The sequence below is a fragment of the Miniopterus schreibersii genome (assembly GCF_964146895.1).
Source record: "Miniopterus schreibersii genome assembly, chromosome: 9".
Taxonomy (NCBI): Eukaryota; Metazoa; Chordata; class Mammalia; order Chiroptera; family Miniopteridae; genus Miniopterus; species Miniopterus schreibersii.
In genome coordinates, this window is record NC_138118.1 from 63,958,808 (window position 1) to 63,979,821 (window position 21,014).

The 21,014-nt window shown below is 34.6% G+C and overlaps 1 pseudogene across 1 annotated transcript; it reads right to left on the reverse strand.

Moving 5' to 3' along the window:
• Window positions 1-614: 614 nt before the first annotated feature.
• LOC308561622 (putative large ribosomal subunit protein eL32' pseudogene) lies at window positions 615-1,134 on the reverse strand (annotated as a pseudogene). The gene has a single exon. The product of its transcript is annotated as a putative large ribosomal subunit protein eL32' pseudogene (transcript).
• Between the last annotated feature and the right edge of the window lie 19,880 nt (window positions 1,135-21,014).

Sequence of the window (21,014 nt, forward strand, 5' to 3'; positions counted from 1 at the left end):
TTTATTTTCTGGGTCCCTTTTCTAAGTCACCACTCTATTAGAGACATCAACCTTCGTCTTTGAAGCCAGCACCAGTTCTTCCACCATACACTATGGATGTGAAAAGCAGAAGCCAAGGTTTAAAAAAAATGCTATGCAAGACCTAGTAAAATGGCTTACATTTCAAAGGAGATTTCATTTACCAGCTGTTTGTATGTGAACAGTTTGCTTACGTAACTTCTCTGAGTTCCAGTGAAAAAATTAAGATAATGTTAAGTAACTTCTGGTGTGCTTATTAAAAAATATGTTAAAGTAGTACATAATGGTTGGACCAAGATGATTATATGTTTGATTTATTGATCATAATCTATTTTGAAATATTATACCACTTAAACATAAAATGTAAGGACCTTACAACATTCTACTCGTACTTAGCTCCTCTTCATTCTTTGTGCCAGTGTTTCACCTATTTTTGTATATGTGCTGTGATTCCCAAAATACATTGCTATTACTCATGGTCGAAATGGTTAATTTCTTTTTATTTTCTATGCTTTGTGTAATTTGTATTGACCAGTCTGCAAGTTTGCTTATACTTTTTTCTTTCTTTTGCCAGATGGCAGAATTTTATGGTTTTATTAACACAAATACGACGTGTACACAATGTGTCTATTCATCGCTTCTCTGTGCAGCCCGGCATTGGGATGGGTGACTTTGATGGCCAGCTGGCTGCTCTTTCCACAATGGCTTTTCAGTTCTTTGAGGACACGTTGTGAGCAACCTCATCAGAGGGAGGTTTGTTGCACTCCAGTGGCACTTCAGGCTCCTTGGCATTGTGGACCGGGAACTTCCGAAAGCCACCGGGCAGCATGTGCTTTGTTTTCTTGTTGCGCCCATAACCAATGCTGGGCATCAACACAGGACCTTTGAATCTTCTGCTCACTCTATTGTCAATGCCTCTGGTTTTCCACCAGTTCCATTTAATTTTGACATATTGGTCTAACTGGTGCCGGATGAACTCCGCGGCCCTCTTTCTGACAATCTTGGTTCCATGAGGGGTCTGAGGGCAGCCGGAGTGCTGAGTAGGAGACGGGTGCCATCCCCAAAGGCAGCACCGAGGAAGGGTTGCTTGTACTTTTTTATTCCGTGTCCAATCATCTATTAAGCATGTCTAATACATTTTTGAATTCAGATATTAAAATTTTTGGTTCTATAATACCTGTTTGGTTCTTTTATAGAGAGTTTCCATTTCACACTGTATGCATTATTTATTAGTGATATATAGAAATACAGTTTACTATTTCAATCATGTACGCTGCAATATTACTAAGCTTGTATAATACTTCTAGGAGCCTTTTCTACATAGGTGATCACATCATTTGCAAACACACACAGTTTCTTTTTCTTGCCTACTTGCATTGGCTAGAACCTTCAGTACAATGTTAAATAGATAGTCTTGCCTTGTTCCTAATCTTAGGGATAAAGCATGTCACTTCTCACCAAATACTACCTAGTAAAAGGACTGTGATAAAGTCACAGACTCTTTACCTATGCTGCTCGCTGTAAATGACAAATTGCTTTTGATGTTAGCTGTAGGATTTCAAAGATGCTCTTCATTAGGTTGAAAATGTTCCCTTTTGATAGAGCTTTTATTAGGAATGGGTTTTATTTTTTATAACATAATTTTCTTCTGTATATTGAAGTGATCATATTTTTGGTTGTTTTTAACATGGTTAATTACTTGATTTTGAATTTTAACACAAATTTTCATTCCTATGATAAACTCCCCTTGAAATGTATTACCCTTTTTTTATATTGATGGTTCAATTTGCTGATTTATTTTTAGAATTTTGGCATCTATATTAATAAAGAATATCAGTTGGTATGTTTCATTGTCTTATAACTCTTTTGTCTGGTTTTGGTATTTAGGACCTTTCAAGTGTCACGTAATAACCTTCACATTCTTTTGCCCTGGAAAAATTTCAACAGCAGGGAGGAGTGAGAACACAGCAAGTTTTATTCAGGAAGAGAAATAGAAAGAGGCCAGGGTATGGGCTCTGCTGTGAATGAAGCAAAAAGTACTCGTCCAAGTGGACACAGGCCAACTCACAAGTGAGTTGCTGATGGGCATAGTCAGTTAGTTCTTGGGATTTTATTTGTGATGCCAAATTCTGACTCCACCTTCTGGTTGGTAGGGGACCTTGTTGTTGTGATGTCCAAGACCACATCAGGGGTTTGCTGCCATAAAACTCAGGGGTTTCATGCTCAGAGGTGGAGTCTCTGGTGAGAGGATGTCAGTTCCTACTTCCTCACCCCACTTGTTGGGATTTTTCCCTAACATCTTTCTGTCCTGCCTCAGGATTATTATGTAACATAAATAGAATGTTAAGAAGATGATTGGAGCCCTCTTACATTGCTTTGTAGTTAAATAAGTCTAGCTTCTTTAAAGCTCTGAGTGTTTTATATATTACTTAAGTTTTCTCAAGGCCTAAAAGACAAAATATTTAGAATTATTAAACCAGGGGCAAGAAAGTTGGTAGTGACCTGGATTATTATGGAAATACTATCCAGTAAAAGGACTGTGATAAAGTCACAGAATCTTTACCTATGCTGCTCGCTGTAAATGACGAATTGCTTTTGAATTATTACTTAAATTATGCTATTCTTAAATATAGTCACGTATACTGATTAAGTACCATCTGGAAGTTTTGGGGGAAAGTAACTACCAATCTTCTTTATATTTTTAATTAGCATTTAGTCTGAGTTATACTTACGACTTCATTTGTATTAAATATTTATAGATCACAGCTATTGCTGAATATTTACAACACTGGACGTCATAAATTGGATTTCAAAGGGAAAGAACAAAATTGCCTGTCCTTTCTTTGACACGGATGTAACTTTAGAATTGCTTTATGGGGAGAGATATTAACAATTGTTCTTGTCTCAATAACTAATCCCAAGATCATGTTTGATCATTTTATATTTTTCTGTTTCCTTGGTTTGCTAAATTCTCCTTTAATAGTGTTACTCGAGGGCTGGTGTATTATAGCACATAATATATTTTTTAAAATTTTAAAAAAGATCACATACTCAGGAGCCAGTATCCTGGCTTTGAACCCAGCTGGGCACCAACGATGAGTAGTTAGTGAAATTCTCGATACTTCAGTTTCCTTATTGCAAAATGGAAATAATAGGTTTACTATTTGGACTATACACACACACACATACATAAATACATACATACACAAATAAGCCTGCAACATGGCCTGACATAGGGTGAGCAGTGTATGGGATTTTGCTATTAATAATTCTTCCTTCTTTTATCATTCACTCATCCTCTTTTTCCTTTCACTCTGTTTTCTTGCTAATTTACATAACCTTCTCTTCTGTAGTTTTACTCAGAGCTGTTAGACTCCATATTTTGTCCAGATTTCTATTAGAGAAATCAGTTTTAATTCTATGTAGTTATGAATTTTTATTTCCTAAAATGTAAGTTTTCACCTTCAGACTAAAATATAAGAACATTCTATGAAGCCTAACATGTCTAAAATAGTAAATGCAAAATATTGTTAGCTATCATTTACTTCTTATACTGTATGTATTTGTCTTTATTCTGTATAATCAACATATCAAGACTTTGGCAAATAATCAGATAATGCGCATTTCTGTGACTGCAAATAGTTTTGTAGTTATAATTTTCTTGATTTTTGTCTCAAAGTTTTTATTTTTGTCTTATTATGAGATCTTTGTAAATCAAATTTTCTTGATTGCTAGTTCTGATTGGGTTACAGTATACAACAATATATACAAGAAAGTATCCAGAAAACCGTTGAAAACCTGTGCTCATGATAGTCCTAGTTTTCACATTTCTTCGCATTTGGATGTTGGTCTTCACCTTTTTGACCAGAAGGTTTAGTTAATTATATAAAATTGTATAATGTTTTATATCTTAGTTCTACCAATTAATGATATTAAATGGTTTTTTCAAAATTCCCAGCCCACAGCAACATTTTGCTTCATGGGAGCATATGCAGTAATGTGGTATGAATGCAATGAGAATCAATAACCTAAGGAAATACAGTCTTGGGGTTGTCTGGATGTTATCGCTTAGTGCTGTGTACTTGCTCTGAGCTACTTTATCAATGAGGTTAAGGTAACATTCAAAGATATTTAGATTATCTTGTTGACCTTCACAACTCATTTGAGTTTATCAGAACGATGTCTCCTTTCCCTCTTAAAAAAAAGTGATGAGTTTGCATGTACTTGGATGTGTCTTGCGTTTCTGGATGGCAAAGCCTCCCCCTTGGAGGGCATATTTATATTGCTACGCTTTTGTATTTTGTTCAGATAGTCCTGTGTCTGCTTTCATTGCTCAATAATTCAATTAATTCTAATTGTTTTTGTCTCTATTATCACCTCCTCCCGTGGGAAGCTTCCTATTATAATATATTAGATGATTTAAATTTTTTCAATGCCTCTTTAGTAGGAACAACTTAAGATATTTTATTGAAATGCAAATTTCATACTTTTAAAATGTCACGTACCTGAATATATATGTTTAATTAAAAGGTGTGGGTGGAAGAAGGCAAGGACTTCAGGACAATTATACTTTTTCTGAAATTATTTTCAGCAGACAGGGCCTTCCACATGAGCAAAAATACTTTTATTATATTAGTTAAAAACAAAAACAAAACTCAAGGTAAACTGGAAACTGGGAAGTTAAAACTTCTTATTGCAATTATTCAAGGCACAATTGGAATTCTCTCTTTTTCCTTTTAATCTTCCCATTTGTTTGTTTCTGCCTATCCACAACCAAGAATGCAGGACAAATATTTATATGGCATTTACAAGTTAGCCTCCCTTAGACAGTGCAATTTCATTTCTAAGGCTTTGCAGGCCATTTGAAAATTAAAACATCACTTACACCTCTACCTCTCCTAATGATGCAATAATTTGAGGGAAGATGAGACACTTCGTGCAGATTCCTGTCGGTGAACACAATTCATAGCCTGTTTTAAAGCCTGGTGGGACGCTCCTTCTGAAGTGTATATGATAGTAGCATACCCATCATTTTAAAGGATCAGAGAGAATGAAAGACTGGTCAGGTATCATTTGATGATGGGATTACAGAGTCGGGAGGAGGGGATGTGCTGAAGGGAAAGGAGGCATTGTTGCCGGTGGAAATATTGTGGGTAGAAATGGTGTCCTTTCACGGAGTCTCGAGACAAGCAGTTTGGGAGACTCACAAGTGAGAGGATGAGGCTCAGTGGGAAGAGTTATTGCAGAAGCAAAATCAAAGACTGCCCCTGGGTTCCTGGTGTCTCGTCTTCCTGCTGTGGAAAAAACCCAGCCTTGTCTTCATCAGGCCCCAAAATAGGGCCAGTGTCCAGACATTTCCAGCCATTGGCTCAGTCCATGTGTCTGTCCTCATGCAGCAAGCTTAGCCTGTGTTCCTGGCTCTGCCCCAGCTGGCGCTGTGCCCAGGTCTGCATGATCTGCCAGGGGACACAGGTGGCTGCTAGGGCCACATGGCTGCTATGGAGAGAAAATGCTGAGTGAAGGGAGCCGGCAAGTGCATGAGTGCATGTTATTGAGAGAGCGAGAGACAGAGGGAGGGAGAGAAAGAAGAGAGAGGAGGAGAGAGTCTTTGTCAAGCTGAGATTTTATTTTGTCAGGCATGGGAAGGACCAGGCACCCTTCAAACTAGCATTCAACTCCCCAAGCTTTGGCAGGTTGGCTGGGCCGGCTCTGATCCTCCCCTTAATCAATCCATGTCCTAGATCTTTGGGGCTCTGTGTCCCTTGTGCAGTCCAGTCGTTTTCCCAGGCTAGGAAGGCAGGCCTTTATGGCCACCGTCTTGGCTTCTACTGCACATGTGCCCAACAGAGAGATTATTCCTTTAGGTTTCTATTCCTCAGCCCAGTAATCTGTGGGGAATGGATGGGTGGGTCCCTGGGGAGTGTGGGGAGCCATAGCTTCCTAGTGAAGCAGGCTCAATATTGGATTCAGCTTCCTAGTTTATTAGGCTTCTTAATGCCTGATTCCCTTTGCTCCCTTCCTTTATTAATGTTTAGCTACCGATGCTAACAGCATGAGCACTAGTTGGTGATTCCACTGCAGTATAAATGGAGGGGAAACAAAGGCTGAAAAAGATAAAAAATGGAGATAACAATTAAAAAAGAATGTGTGTGTGTGTGTGTGTATATATGTATATATATATATTTTTTTGCAAGAGGTCAGCTTTCAAGACTTTTTTCTTAATAGTGGCACTTATTCCTGTGTGTGATATGATTCCACAGACCAACGGCAAGCCAAGATTTATGCATATTTGTAACTCATTGGTTAAGTAGAAAAATGGAAAACTTGCCATAGTGTTTAATTTGTAAATTCCCATATATGTCTTTTAATTTTTATTTTATGCCTATTCTAGTGAATTATTGTTGGGTAAAAAAGCATATTTGCTTTAAAAATACACTAAAATGGTTTCAGACTGTAATCATGTTTTCCCTCATTGGAAATAAAAGAGCAGATGCACACTTTAACTGTTACACAAAGATTACAGGTTCCCAAACCAAAAATAGTTCTCTTAATATGTATGTGTTCTATCTTTATTTCCATTTTTCCCTAAAATCTTGAGACTGACAACTGTTATTAATAGGTATCGTGATTGTGGGTGTCTCCTTCCATGCAACTGAAACACCTCCAGCTGCTTTTGAAAAAGTGAGAGACTCCTCTCGATTGGGAGCCCAAAACATGAAATTTACCATATTCTTTGTAATCCACCCTTGAGCTTTGGGTACATTTCCTTTTACCTATTTATGTTATTTTTGAGTTGTCTGTGTGGCTCCTGCTTCTTGAATGTAAAATCATTTGCCTTGTGGCAAAATGAAATAAGAAACAAAGAATTTTCTGCAACTAAATCTAGTCCTCCCCCCCAAATAAATCATTTTTTCAGTTGTGTAGATGAGAAATGACTATATTAATTTACATAGAGTAAATCAGTTTTCACACAGCAATCAGGTTAGCCTTAAAGTAAATATTTCTGCCTATGTCATACATCGTTATCTGGTGGGCTCAGTTTAAAAATAAAAATGATTAAAAATGCTTCCTTATTATAAAGGGCAAGTAGCAATTAATGGTGGGGACTTGACTATAAGCTTAAAGAAGGAGGGGACTTGTTTTCATTTACTATTGAATTCTCAGTAGCCAGAGTAGTGTGTGGCTCAGAGCAGCTGACAATTATTAATAAAGCAATAAGCTGTTATCACTTAAAAGTATTTTGTATCAATTCTGAATCATGTTATGATTATTGTGGGGGAGAATAAGAAATATTCCCATATAGATACATATGTATTTGAAGAGACAGCAATTAGTCATTCAATTTATATCCGCATTATTGTACCATAGATTCAGTTGTGATCTAATACCCAAATAAATTAGTTAATGAGGCGTATTTTAGGTACAGCTTAAAATACTGATTTTTATCTTTCCTCCCCATCCATTGAAGAGATATTTTAAAATCACTTTATGAAAATATATTTTAAAATTATGTTTATGTTTTATGCATTTAAAGTCATCTTAGAAAAAGAGGCTTAGAGTGAGTGGACCTTGTTCCTAAAACTTTTTTAAAACTTTTATGTAAGAATTTGCAACAATCCCCAAACTACATTCTTTTTCATATTAACAATATAAAAGTAACCAATGTAGTTTTATTGCTGAAAATATGAGGGGAAAATCCTGTTTTTTTAGTTATTTTTATCTTTGTTTCCCAAAATTGTCAATTTATTCTTTCTAAATTTTCCTATAAACTGTTTATGTGGTTAATAAGTATAAGGTAATTATTGATGGGCATACTGAATAAAAAAACTCTCTCTTTTATGCTTCTTTAGTTACATTAAGACTTATACACTTTAACAAAACACATTCTCCATTACGCATTTGGTTTATTTTTAATCTCAAATGTTAAATTCATTAAATATTAAAAAATATTAATCATTGTGATAGAAAAATTCTGGGATATCCTAAATCAAAATACAGCTGCCCAGAGAGTGAGAGAAAGAAACAAGAGTAATTAACCAGACAATAGCTGTGGGCCACCTACCAAAAGGCTGCTCCATTCCCGAATGTGCCTTGGAGCTCTGAACCCACCTCCAGGTGGCTCTCTGAAAAGAAGTGGCCAACCAGCTAACCGACCCCCAGATGCCACCGCATCCTGCACACGCATGAACTTTCAGGACTGTTGCCCACAACCAGTCAAAACGAGTAAACATTTCTTCCTTACTGACTATGCAACTATCCTAAAAATGCCCTGCGTTACATTTCCCACCCCCCCTTATCTGTAGCCAATGTAAATTCTTTCAAAATGACTTAACATCTTTTGTCCCTGAAACTTAATGTACAGGCTGAGGCAAAAGTAGGTTTACAGTTGCAAGCACGCGAAACAGAGTTTATTCTTGTGTTATTTTTATTGATTATTGTATTATTTTCCCCACAAACAACTGTAAACCTACTTTTGCCCCACTCTTTATAAAAGAGCCACTTATCTCCAGCGTGGCAGAGGGGTTGTCTTCATGCAGCACTGCTGCTGGTGGTTCAGACTGCATGCCCCAGGACCTGGCCCTTTTCTAGCCCAATAAAGTCTTTCTTTTATAAAAACTTTTGACTATGAAAGTTTTTGTGTGCTTAACAATTGAAATTAATATTGAAAAAACCTTTTACATTTTTGATTGTGTCCTATTTCTTGCAAGGTAAACAAGTTTTCAGTCTGATAAAATTATATTAAGTTTGAAAGTTTAAATTTATATGAAAAGAAATGGGGTATGGGTTTCTTTAAGGTAAATTTTCATAATTACCACCCGTATTTTTGTTTTCCAGAATATTGTCTAAACTCCAGTGGGTTTTTCTTCTTAATGAAAATATGCTATTTCCTTTCACGAACCACGTAGAAGTTTCTGCTAACCCATCTGGTTTAGAAGCTACAGCTTGAATTTTAACGAGGCAGTATTATTTACTGTACTTGTTCCTGCAGACTTTCCAATGTTTGCCCTGTCTGCTAATTCTGTCTGAGAATGGGTCAAATTACCATCGCCTTTCTGAAGAACTTCATGTTTACAAATCCAAAGTGTTGGCTCTAGATTTTAAACAAGGAGCCTGATTCTTTAGCCCTCCAGAATACCTTTTGAAGATAGTAAAATGAGCTGCTTCTGTTCTCGAGCTCTACTACCTCTTTCAAGCTCCTCAGACTTTATTTTTTCCCTTTTCTACTTTATTTTTTAAAATTTATCTTTATTCTTGAAAGTATTACAGATGTCCCCTTTCCCCCCCATTGATCCCCTCCATTCCACATCTGCCCCACTCCCAGGCATGCCCCACACTACTGACTGTGTCCATGGGTTATGCTTATGTGCATAGGAGTTCTGTGATTAATCTCTCCCCACCCACCCCCACTTTCCCTCTGAGATCTCTCAGTCTGTTCCATGCTTCTAAGTCTCAGGATCTGTTTTGTTCATCAATTTATTTTGTTCATTAGATTCCACAGATGAGTGAGATCATGTGATACTTCTCTGACTGGCTTATTTCACTTAGGATAATACTCTCCAGTTGAGACTTCACATTTAAAGCAGCAGTAATACATTAAATAGCACACCTGTGGGCTTTAAGGAATTAATTCAAGCCCATAGTGAGAGAATAACAATTACAAAGACAACAAAGTTACTGTGAAGTATGTTCACTTGGTAAACATTGCCTGAACCACCTTCAGGTCTGTCCTGATGATTTTTTGGTAATATTGGGTCATATTAGGAGAAAAAATCATAATCTGGATATTTAAAATTAATATTTCCTCTGAAATGTAGGAGCTGAGAGAATATTTTCTAACCTATAAAATTCATGAGATTGTTTCCGTTCAGTTAAATATTTGTTTTATTTGAGAGGCAGAAAGGTTAGCACGTGACTAGAGATTATCAAAAGATGAGTGTTTCATATGGGTGGCCACTCATTCTCTGTTGTCTCCTAGGGACTTCCTTCTGCAAGTGAACAGTCATAGGAAGTTCAAGTTGTTAGAGTGAGTAAATTTCCAGAATGATATAGGTTTTCAGAGGTCTTAATTAAAGTTCACAGAACTTTAGAAAATTGAGAAATGCCCTCTCTTGTCACTTCATCTACTGAATTATATGATTGTCTTGATTGAATATATGTTTAACTGGTTAGTATTAAACCAATTCTAAGTATGCAGTAGCATGGAGAGAATTGGAGTAAATGCCCTCTGGCTGTGAGGCGATTGGCACTTTTCAGAGGGAGGGGAATGAAAGGTTACTGAGTAGAGGGCTCTGGCCTCTTCTAAAGGTTCTAGTTCTCCATGACAGAGTCCAGGATGTCACCAGTCTCTGGATTCACAGAGATTGAAGACAGCAGGAACCCCGTTACCTTCGTAGGAGTTAACAGCTCTTCACTATACCATAGATATTTTGTCTAGTTTCCTGTAAGTAATACATCTAGCCCTGAGTGAATTTCCTAAATCAAGGGTGGACAGAAAATTAACACTGAGGAGATGAATGTGAAAGCTAGAGAGTAAACTAGTGGAGAAATCCAAGGTTCCTATCTGTAGGTCTTTAAGTCTCTGACAGCTTTCTTTGCTTATAAAGATGATGCATTTCCTGGCATCACACCAGAAGTATCCAGATTGCCATCCAAACCAGACGAAACCAATGTCTTTTTGTTCTATTTAAGAAAGTGTCCTCTACTAGTTCCCCAAGGTATTTGGGATAAATATCTAGTATGACTACTTAGTTAAGAGATACAAACTAACAAACACTGATTAGTTAGCTTAATGGGCTCCTTGGCTCCAAAAATAAAACATATTTTATTAATATAGGGTTTACAGTCTAGAAACATTTTTTATAGTCTTGCACTGTTCTTTGAAAATTGAGGCTGTTCTTTCAAGCGTGTACTACTGTAAAGGTGGCATTTTGGATCAATAATATTCCATCTTACAGAAAAGGTCTCATATGTTGTTCTTTTCCTAGGGGAAAGATTACTCTGGGGTTTCAATTTGCTGCTTGGTTTTACTCTTCTTTCGCAACAGAACTTCCTTTAGTTGTGACTCAGGATGTCCCTGCTAGTGCTTTTAAAATCTCACAATTAACATTTTGGTGCATGAGCTCAGCAGGATTTTACAAGTTATAGGTCAAGGCGTGTACACGGAGATGTTCATAATGAGAACTCACCTTTATGTACAGTAGTAGTATAATCCCTTTCTCCTTCCTCTGCCAAAGTCCCAGAAATCAAGAGTCTAAGTCTTCAAAATACTTTGAGCCAAATTGTGTTTTGGGGTGGGCAGAATAACTAGGAGTCAATGGGAAGCACAACAGTCTGACAAATTTTTGATGAAATCAAGGCACAATCAGGCAGTCCAATCTCAGCTTCAGTGTTATAGGAATGTAGATATTTTTAGTAACAACATTTTTTCCTGCTAGAAATATAGTTTAAATATAGTGTAAGACAAGGGGCTTTATTTTAAATCTCTAGTCATAATCACTGGAGAGGATCTGTCAAAAACTTTTCTTTGTCTTGTTCCTGTTACCGAACTCAAAGGATTAGCAATTTGGGGCACTTCATTCCGAACAACAGGTGGTTGTTGCAAGGCAGTTTTATTTACTTGCAGCAAGTAAAGGAAACAGAATATTTATACCCAAAGCTCTGTCTCCCCAAAGGGAGGCTTAGCCACTGCTTATATATATTATTTGGTCAATTATACCTTGATTTCTTCTCATAGTTGGCTACACTTATCTGGTTGGGTTCCTGTCAAGCTCATCTTGTTTACAGCTCCATCTGCAAAAGACTACGTTACATTTTAACATTTATCAAGAAGAGCATTTAGTAAGAATGGTTCAGACCTGAGACCCTTGTCCTATCTAACATAAGCAACTACTAAAAGGCATGTAGAGCTCAGTTTCATGAGAGCATTTTTGTGGGAAGCGTCACTTGTTGTGGAGATACAAGTCACTTCATTTAGGAAAAAATTGAAATTAGGCCCAAAATTTTCTATGAAATATACTTTCTCATTAAAGGAAAAAGGCAATCAAGAAAAATCTTTACAGACTACTAATGAAAACTTGTACTAGGAAAATTTAATAATTCAATTTTGAATCAATAGGAAGGAATTTTAATCTCTCATATAACTAACTATAAAATTTACATTGGAAATATTTACATTGGGGAAGCATGAGGTTTGTTTGAGAATTTGTTTTTTTATTATTGTTTAAGTTTTAAGCAGACAGATATAAATTACTACTCCTTTTCCATTAAATCTTATACATTATTAGACCAAAAAAAGAAAGGAACAAATACATGCTGCAGGAAGTTTAGGCTCAAAAGACTGCAGTGAATAAATAGACCATGTGCCATGTGTTAGGAAGTGTCAAATGCTTATCAGATATTTAATTCATAAACTTATACAGATTACCTGTATAATCTAAAAGTCTATTTTGTTTGTTTGTTTAACAGAAGCCACTCAACTAGACTATAATCCCAATAATTCATATTCAAAATTTTACTATGTTGAATCCAAATGAAATTAACCTAGGTGGAAAGTGGGTGCAGGAGGGAAGAGGTTAGTGGGGGCAAAAGGGGACATCTGTAATATTTTCAACAATAAAGATAAATTTTAAAAAAATGGAATTAACCCATTTCTTCTCTGGTTACATGTAGCACATCAGACACAAAATAAATGCTTGACACTTTTTCTTGCTGTTGAATGAATAGGATGTATATTATTTATCTTGAGGATATGTAGCTCATATTAACTTCTGATTAAAGAGATGTTTATAGTTAATATAAAATATTGTAAGAAGAAGTAACTAAAATATCTGTTCCATTGTTGAGCAAGTTAAATAAACTCTTGGTCCTCCCTCCATTTTTAAATTTTTTTTTTTAAATAACCTCTTCTGCTGCACTTACTCTCTGGAAAATGTAAATTTTTTTTATGGATTTCACTTTTTCAATCAGTAATAAAAGCTTTTTATTTTCTCATCTTAAAAGTAAAGAAACAGGAAGAATCACAAAGAAATTATTAAGAATGATGATAGAAGAATGGTGCATGGGTTATTACCATGCCTGTAATATTTTGACAACAGTTAAAAGCTTTTAGGTTATAATTCCAATTTTTTAAAATTAAGCCGAAATGATCAGTAGTAGCCAAAAATGGAATGCCGATGTAGTAATTTTTATCAATGGGAAAGAAAATTTTAAGATTTCTATCATTTCACTGTCAAAAAAATTAGCTAAAAATTGCAGTAGTATTATTTTTAAGTGAAGATTACCTTAATGAATCATGTTCTTGCTTTACAAAAGACAGTGTCCCAAATGGACTCAGCATATGCTTTGCTTACAAAACTCCCTGCAGATTCAATGCACCCTAAGAATGCATTGGTTCCTGGAAAAACTAGCTTATGAGAGGTAGATAACTAACCCAGAAGTAGATGGTTTTCCAAGATATTGCATCAAGGATGGTTGAGTACATAGGTGATATTTAAAATTTTTATTTTAGAATCCATAAAATAATTCCTGAATAATCATAGGTATGGCTACTTCATTAACCTCTTGTGAGAACAAAGGACTTTTTTAAACACCCTACAACATCAATATAAAATGTCTTACTACTAATTGGAATAAATTCTTACCTTCTCAGTTTTAAGTCAATGCTGTTCAAGATTTCTTTCTGATAATGTGGCAAGAGTAACCTCACTTTCATCTATTAATGTCATCTCTTGTGTGCCTGCAAAATTTGCCAGAACTGATTAGAGCAGATATTAAATGATAATTGGACATTTAGTGCTCGTCAAACAGAAAGTGACAGATGGGGCACTAATTAAATTACAGTTCTGACATTATTCATAGTGGTTTATGACTCTTCAGTGATGACCTTCATGCATCTCTTCTCCATATTTCCCCTCTCTGGTGGAGAAAGAAGAATAGGAGGTTGATTGATAGAAAGAAAAGCTCTCTCTTAAAAACACTACGCAAAATTAAAATATGTTCAAAATGCCTAATTTTTAAAGCTACCAGTCTAAAATATTTACTTCTCTGGTGAAATGAATAATTATAAAACACAAGGAAAACTTACTGTGAAGCTAATGAACTTAGAAGAAAATATCTAGGTAATCCTAAAACAACATACAAAGACAGGTTAGAATGACTCTATTTCTGGAAAGGCTAAAACCTTTGTTCTAATTTTGAATAAAGAAATAATATAATTCTGATATGAAAAATAAGGATGCAATGATTTTTTATTAAAGCCCTTTTTGTTTGTTAACTCAAGCTTTCATTACTAGCTATCTCCAGCTAAGTGAAGAATCTGGTTGAAAAGAAAGGGGTAGGGAGAGGAATTAAAAGAAATTCTAAGCTACAGTTGCTGAACCAGAACTTCATTTTCTTTTTCAATTAAAAAAGAAAACACAGTGTTAATTACTTTCTAACTTTAGTTCCCCTAATTTTACTCCAGTGTTTAGTAGTCTTAAAAAACCCCAAAAAACTACTAAGTAAAAATCTCAAAGAATTTTATGCTTAGTTTTGGGTTTCAGCAGAGAGCAGCTTCTGTCTAGTGACTGACCACAGTTTAAATTTTAAAATGAGTTATTTTCTGTCATGTTTCTTTGCCATTATTTTCTAGGCATTTTTTTCTGCTTCTTTATATACATAGCTTTGGTTACCATTAATGGTGAAACTTAGATCTGATGATTAAGAACATTTCACCTCCCTCCCCCCAACACACACTATATGGTGAATAAAATAGAAGAAAAGATTATTATTTTTTTTATGATGTGAACTCTTCAACGTGTAAAGGTATAGAAAAGATAGTGAATGAATATAGAATTTATTTAGATTGTTTTACCTAAACATGTTCTATAGTTTAGACATGAAAACCAACTAGCAAGTTCAATATAAAGGATTAAATGGAATTAAACTCAGAGATGGGGTTCCAATTGGCCTGGTTATTGTGGAAATTTGGAGAATTTCTTTACCCTATAAAGCATTAATTTCTTCATTGGTAAAATAATATGGCTTCAGTGAATGTTTTATAAGTCCTTTCATACTTTCAAAAGTCATGTATTTGTTATATATGACTTATATGTTTCAAGTCAGTAGAATTAATGTATGTCAATAGCAGTTTATTTTTAAAGACATTTTCATACAATATAGTACCAATAGCATAATATTTTTTGTGTTACTCAAAGAAATGCAAATGTATTCACTAATACAGCTGAAGAGTAGTGTTTAGAAAAATTTCTAGTTAACACCAGGCTGCCAGCTATCCAGAACCTTTACAATATTTCTTGTTTTCATGATTTTTGTTGGATATGCAGACTGCAACTATGGGTGCTGGAGATGTTGTGTATGTTTATATAGGCCTCTTTATTAAGCATTCTATTGCTTCTAATATGTTTCTCTATATTTTTCTGAATATAAGCAACATAATGTCCTTTGCTCTCTGGTTCTAACTCCACTGAAGTAGAATATGAGGTTTTTTTGGCAATGACATATTCTTGACAAACAGAGATTATGGTTTCCTACATCCTTTCCTAAGTGCACACAGGAGAACAGAATACAAAAACAGAATTTTGTTTGTTTCTTTATTTAGTTATTTAACATTTTTTTGTGAGGCAGAAACAACTAGTTCTATGATCTATGATTTACAGAATTTCCTTTTTTCTCCTTTGCAAACTAGCACATGTAAACTTTTCCCATCTTCTTCACCTTTCTGTTTTTCATGATATGTGAGGAATCACCATCACCAAGAGTGTTTCTATGGTTCCCCCTGGAAGTTGCCTGAGAATCCTGGAATGTCAGTAACTAGAGACTTGTGTTCAATTAAAATTCTAGGTACTTTCTTTCTATTATCCCAATTATTGTGGGACATCTTTCATATAAACATTCTATTTTTAGTTCAAATATCATTCTTTTTTGTAGAAAACCATGAACATAAAATGTCTCTGTTTCTTTAAAAATTTTAGCAATATATCTGCTTCAAATAACAATAGAAACTCTTACTCTAAGCATGATTGAGAGGATCTTTTGTTGCTTTCATCATGTTTCCTAAGACTCACTATTTTGCTTATTAGTTTACCGAATATAACCCCGTGTGGTTCCATCTGATCCAGAAATAGGGTGATAATATGAAATAATTCTGAGTTTTATACATGCCAAATCTTTTCACCTACAATAGCATTTGAGTAAAGAGCTGAACTGCTGAAGGCATAAGAATACAGCTATGATCAGCTTATTTTAAATTTAGCTAATTAGAGAATATGAATGTTAACATTATGTTTTTAGTGCACTGGTATTGTAACTTTAATGAATAACTTAAATATCAGTAGTCTGCATTATGAATACATTTTTTCAATCTCCAAAAGACTTGAGGAACAAAGAATTTAGACACTTAGTGGAATCAGGAGCATTAACAACATCCACCAGGGAAATAAATGTTTTAGTGAATACACCTTCATGTTACAAGGGGTTGTAGAAATTATTTAATCCAACATATGCAGTTTGAGGAAACTGAGTACCTAAACGTGATAGAACTTGTCAATTGTCGCAATCGCTTAATGGTAGGCCTGGCTCAGGGGCCCAAGTCTTTTACTATGAACTTAGCGGGCTTTCGATTTTCTTAAGTGACAGTAATAACTAATTTACCTAAGACTAAGGGTGGGATTCTCTTTTGTTTGGCATTATACCCAGTTGCTGATGGTCTTACTTTGGCAAATTTCACCTCGTAGCTCTAGTGGAGGGCAAAATAACAAGGCAAAAATATGAAAAGAGACTGTTAGTGCAAATACTGTGCAAAGCATTAAAAATAATGAGTTTGTATTTTTAAAAAGTAAAATATATTTTATTACTGAAACATGTTTTGATTTATTTAGGAACATGCCTATATTGATTAATCAATGTTTATAATAGAAAAAAGAACTTATTAAAGTTTATTGGGAGCCAAGAACTATTCTCTGTGTTTTATGAATCAAATGACTTAACACTCATAAGAAATCGTTGAGATCGGTGCATTTATTCCCCCCATGTTATTGATAATGACCCCAAGGCAGAAAGTGGTTAAGCATCTTCCACAAGGTCTAACAGCCACAAAGTCGAAGAATCAGGCTTGGAACCATGTTTTCTAACTACTGAGTCCAGCTGTTAAGCACTTCACTATATACATTACCTTTCTAGCTTAATTTTATACATAAATGCAAAGATCACTACCAGCTTTTTATCTTGTCTTTTTAATGAAGATGAGAATACTTAGGGTTTAACTAAAGTTACTGTGGAACTTTAAAGAAAATTGTACTGAAAGCAACAGCATGGAAAAGTCATTCCTTCCTCAATAAGGGGCTATGAGCTAGACTTCTAGTTAGTTAGCCTTTCATTTAAACACCTTTGTAAAATCTAATCATCACAGCAGGATGACAACAAACATATCATTGCAGGTGAACTAGAATAAGGCATAGCCACTACACTCATTGTGAAACAATTCTTGGTATGTCATGAAGGCTAAACATCAGTCTTTCAGCAGTGACTTGTGTTCCATTAAAGAATATGTTTCACAATACCTCCCAAATTAGGTCGAATTAAGCCATCAACCCCCAAAAGGAAAATTACTTCCAGTAGTCATAGATTCTCTCTTCGTGAATAAATTTTGGTTTCTCCATCAAGCTTCACTTTCTGTTTCTAGTTCCAAACATTTATCTTTTTTTTCCTTTTAGCATTATTGAGAGATTTCATGGCATACCTGGCATACTATAATCAATTTATGGTTTAACTGGTTTCCTTTCATTGGAAGGGCAAGAGGTGAACCTCTGTCATGTTGTGAAATAGATTAAAAAGCTAGCTAAGTTGACCTTCTCCCTCTGAGTATGAAAATAAAAGACTCATTTAAAAATTCCTGGAATTATGGTAATACATTCACTTAAGATCAAAGTAGCAACAACGGTGAACATTTTGTGTATCTCATCCCATGTGATGCTTTCTCCTTGGATGCAAAGATGTTCTCCAGTAGCTGATGAGTGAGAGATAGCATCAGGTATCTAAGAAAGTAGTTTTTGTATGAAATCATCTATGACAATTAATGACTGTTTCTAATGTAACTAACATAGCAAATATCTCAGAACAATAAGACAATTGGTTACCAATGATATCACAATTAGTTCATGAAAATTATACAAGGGTTTTACTAATATTTCAACAGGGTAAAATTATTCACAACTGTATATACCCATAGTACTCCAGGCATTTTATATACTACATTGTTGCATTCAATATACACAACTTTTCTGCAGGTTAAGTGTAATTATTTCCATTTTGCAGAAGAAACTGGGTTTCAGAAAGGCTTAGTTAAAATTGCCTCCAAGTACAAAGCTAGAAGCAGAACCTCACTAGCCTGTCTATTGATTGGGAAAGGAAGAAAAAGTGGGTGATTGGCCATGTATGTTTTGAAGACTGTTCTTTGCTAGGAAGTGTCTACAAACCAGTTTATTCATGTCTCATTCTTCATATCTTCCAGTTATTTTTTTCTTTTCTTCTTTCCTTATTGCCTAAAGACCAGATACATGGTTCACCTAAAAGGATCTTTTTTTAGCCTCCTATAGTACCGAATGCATGCAGGTATTCATTAAAAATTATCTGATAATAATGGAAATTAAAGCCAAAGTTTGGAAATACCAAGGGAATGACATATGAGTCTGTAAACGGAATTTTTAACTTGGGGACTATTTTATGCAGGAAAAATAATTATTTCTCTCCACCATATCTCTATAAGGTTGATTGACTTTATGGTTTTCTATCTTAAGATTCTTTAGAAATTAAAGCTGGAAGAAAGTTTCCAGTTAATTTAGTCTCTATTATGGACTGAATTGTGTCCACCCCAAATTCATATGTTGAAGCCTTAACCTTCAATGTAACTCTATGTGGAGATAAGACCTTTAAATGAGTAATTAATGTTAAGTGAGGTCATCAGTGCAGAACTCTAATCCAGTATTACTGGTGTTCATACAAGAAAAGGAAAAGACACCAAGAATATGTGCGTACAGAGAAAAGGTAGCCATGTGCAAGCTAAGGACAGAGGTCTTAGGAAAAACCAACCTTCCTGGCACCTTGATCTTAGGCTCTAGCTTCCAGAACTGTGAGAAAATAAATTTGTGGTCTGTGGTATTTTATTATGGCAGCCCTAGCAAACCAAGACATTTTCTTCTCATTATACTAAAGTTAGAATCATATCTAAATGGATATAACTTGCTCAAAGACTTTAAGTTAATGTGAATATTAATAATATGCATTGTGTGTAGTATATATACCATGCATCATACTGGGTGCCTTTATATCTATTTTATTATTTTATTCTTTGTACAACCCTCATTGATGTACTTTGATACAATCCAAAGTTCAAATTGAATCTTAAAGTTCAGATGCTTTCATTCATTCTTTCTTTTCTTCCATAGTATTTCGCATATGCCAGGCATGAAATGTGAGAAAAATGAGCACAGCCTTTGTCCTTAGAGACCTAACAAAATGAAAACTTTTATAACCTAACCCCTGCTCACTCTTCCAGTCACATTTCTAGCCACTCTCCACCTGTAATTATACAGTAAAGGATGGAAACAGACACAGCCAAGTTTTCTGTAGTCTTTTATCCTGGTTAGAAATTATCCTGGATTTACTTTTCATAGGCATGTAGGCAAGTATTGTTGAAAAACAAGGAATGATTGTGCTACATGATAATTAGAGAGATTTTAATTTAATACCCTCCTTGCTAGTAAGTAATTTCCCACTGGATACACAGAATATATCTGAAAAAGTTTAAATAAATACTTTTTCCATACCACTTTTCAATTTCAACCTTCTAATTATAAAATATTAAAATTGATAAGTAAAAATATTAAAGTTACACAATTTAATTTTTCTTAAAGTATACACATTTCTTAACTTTTACTATGTAAAAAATAGACTATTACCTTTTTTCAACAGCTAGACAGTTTCTCTCTTGCAAAATAACCACTATTCCAATAGTATTGTAATTGCTTCCATATAAATATGTTTTACATCTAACTTGCAGCACTATTTTTTAAAAATTTGTGTAACGAAAACCATGCCATTGTGTTCTTTTTTTCCTAGTTTTACTTATTCAAAACTATGTTTTTGATATTTAACCAGGTTAATTTATATATATATATATATATATATATATATATATATATATGAATAACCATTCATATGGTTATTGTATAATAGTCCAGAGTAAGAATATACTATAATTTATTCTATCATTAATGGACATTGTACTCCTCCAACTTTTGGCAATTGTGAGTACTGTTTATATGGACATTTTGAACACATGAACATGTCATTTGGGGCAAAGTGAATTAATTTAGTTAGGAGTGTGATTAATAAGTCAAAGAAATTTATTAACTATAAGTACCAAAATCTTTTCCAAAGTGCTTGTACCATTACACCATTATACACTACTACTAGCAGGAGTAGTAGTACAGGAGTTCTAGTGCCTCCACTTCCTTGGCATGGTCAGTCAGTATATATTTATTTTATCTATTCTCATGGGCATCCAGTGTATCTCATTGTAGTTCTAATTTTTATTTCCTCGACTATTAATGAATTAAAAAACTGTCATAGATTTATAAGTCACGTGATAACCCTCTTTTTTGAAGTGTGTATTGAAGGCTTATACACATTTTTTTGGATCGACTCTCTTTTCATATTAATTTGAAGAAGTTTTCTATTTTTAAATATATCATAAATATCTTCCCTGAGTTTGTAACTTGCCTTTAACTCTTTTAAGTATTTTTTTTGCTGAACCCAATTTCTCTATTAGAACACGGTGGGATTTATCAGCCTTTTGTCTTTATGGTTATTACTTCCTGTTTCCAGTTGCAGGAATCTCTCCTCAACATGGCATTCATGAAAATATAATCTTTTGTCATTTTTTAAAAGGTGCATTACTTTGCCTTTCCATTAAGATCTATAATTCACCTGGAGTTTAT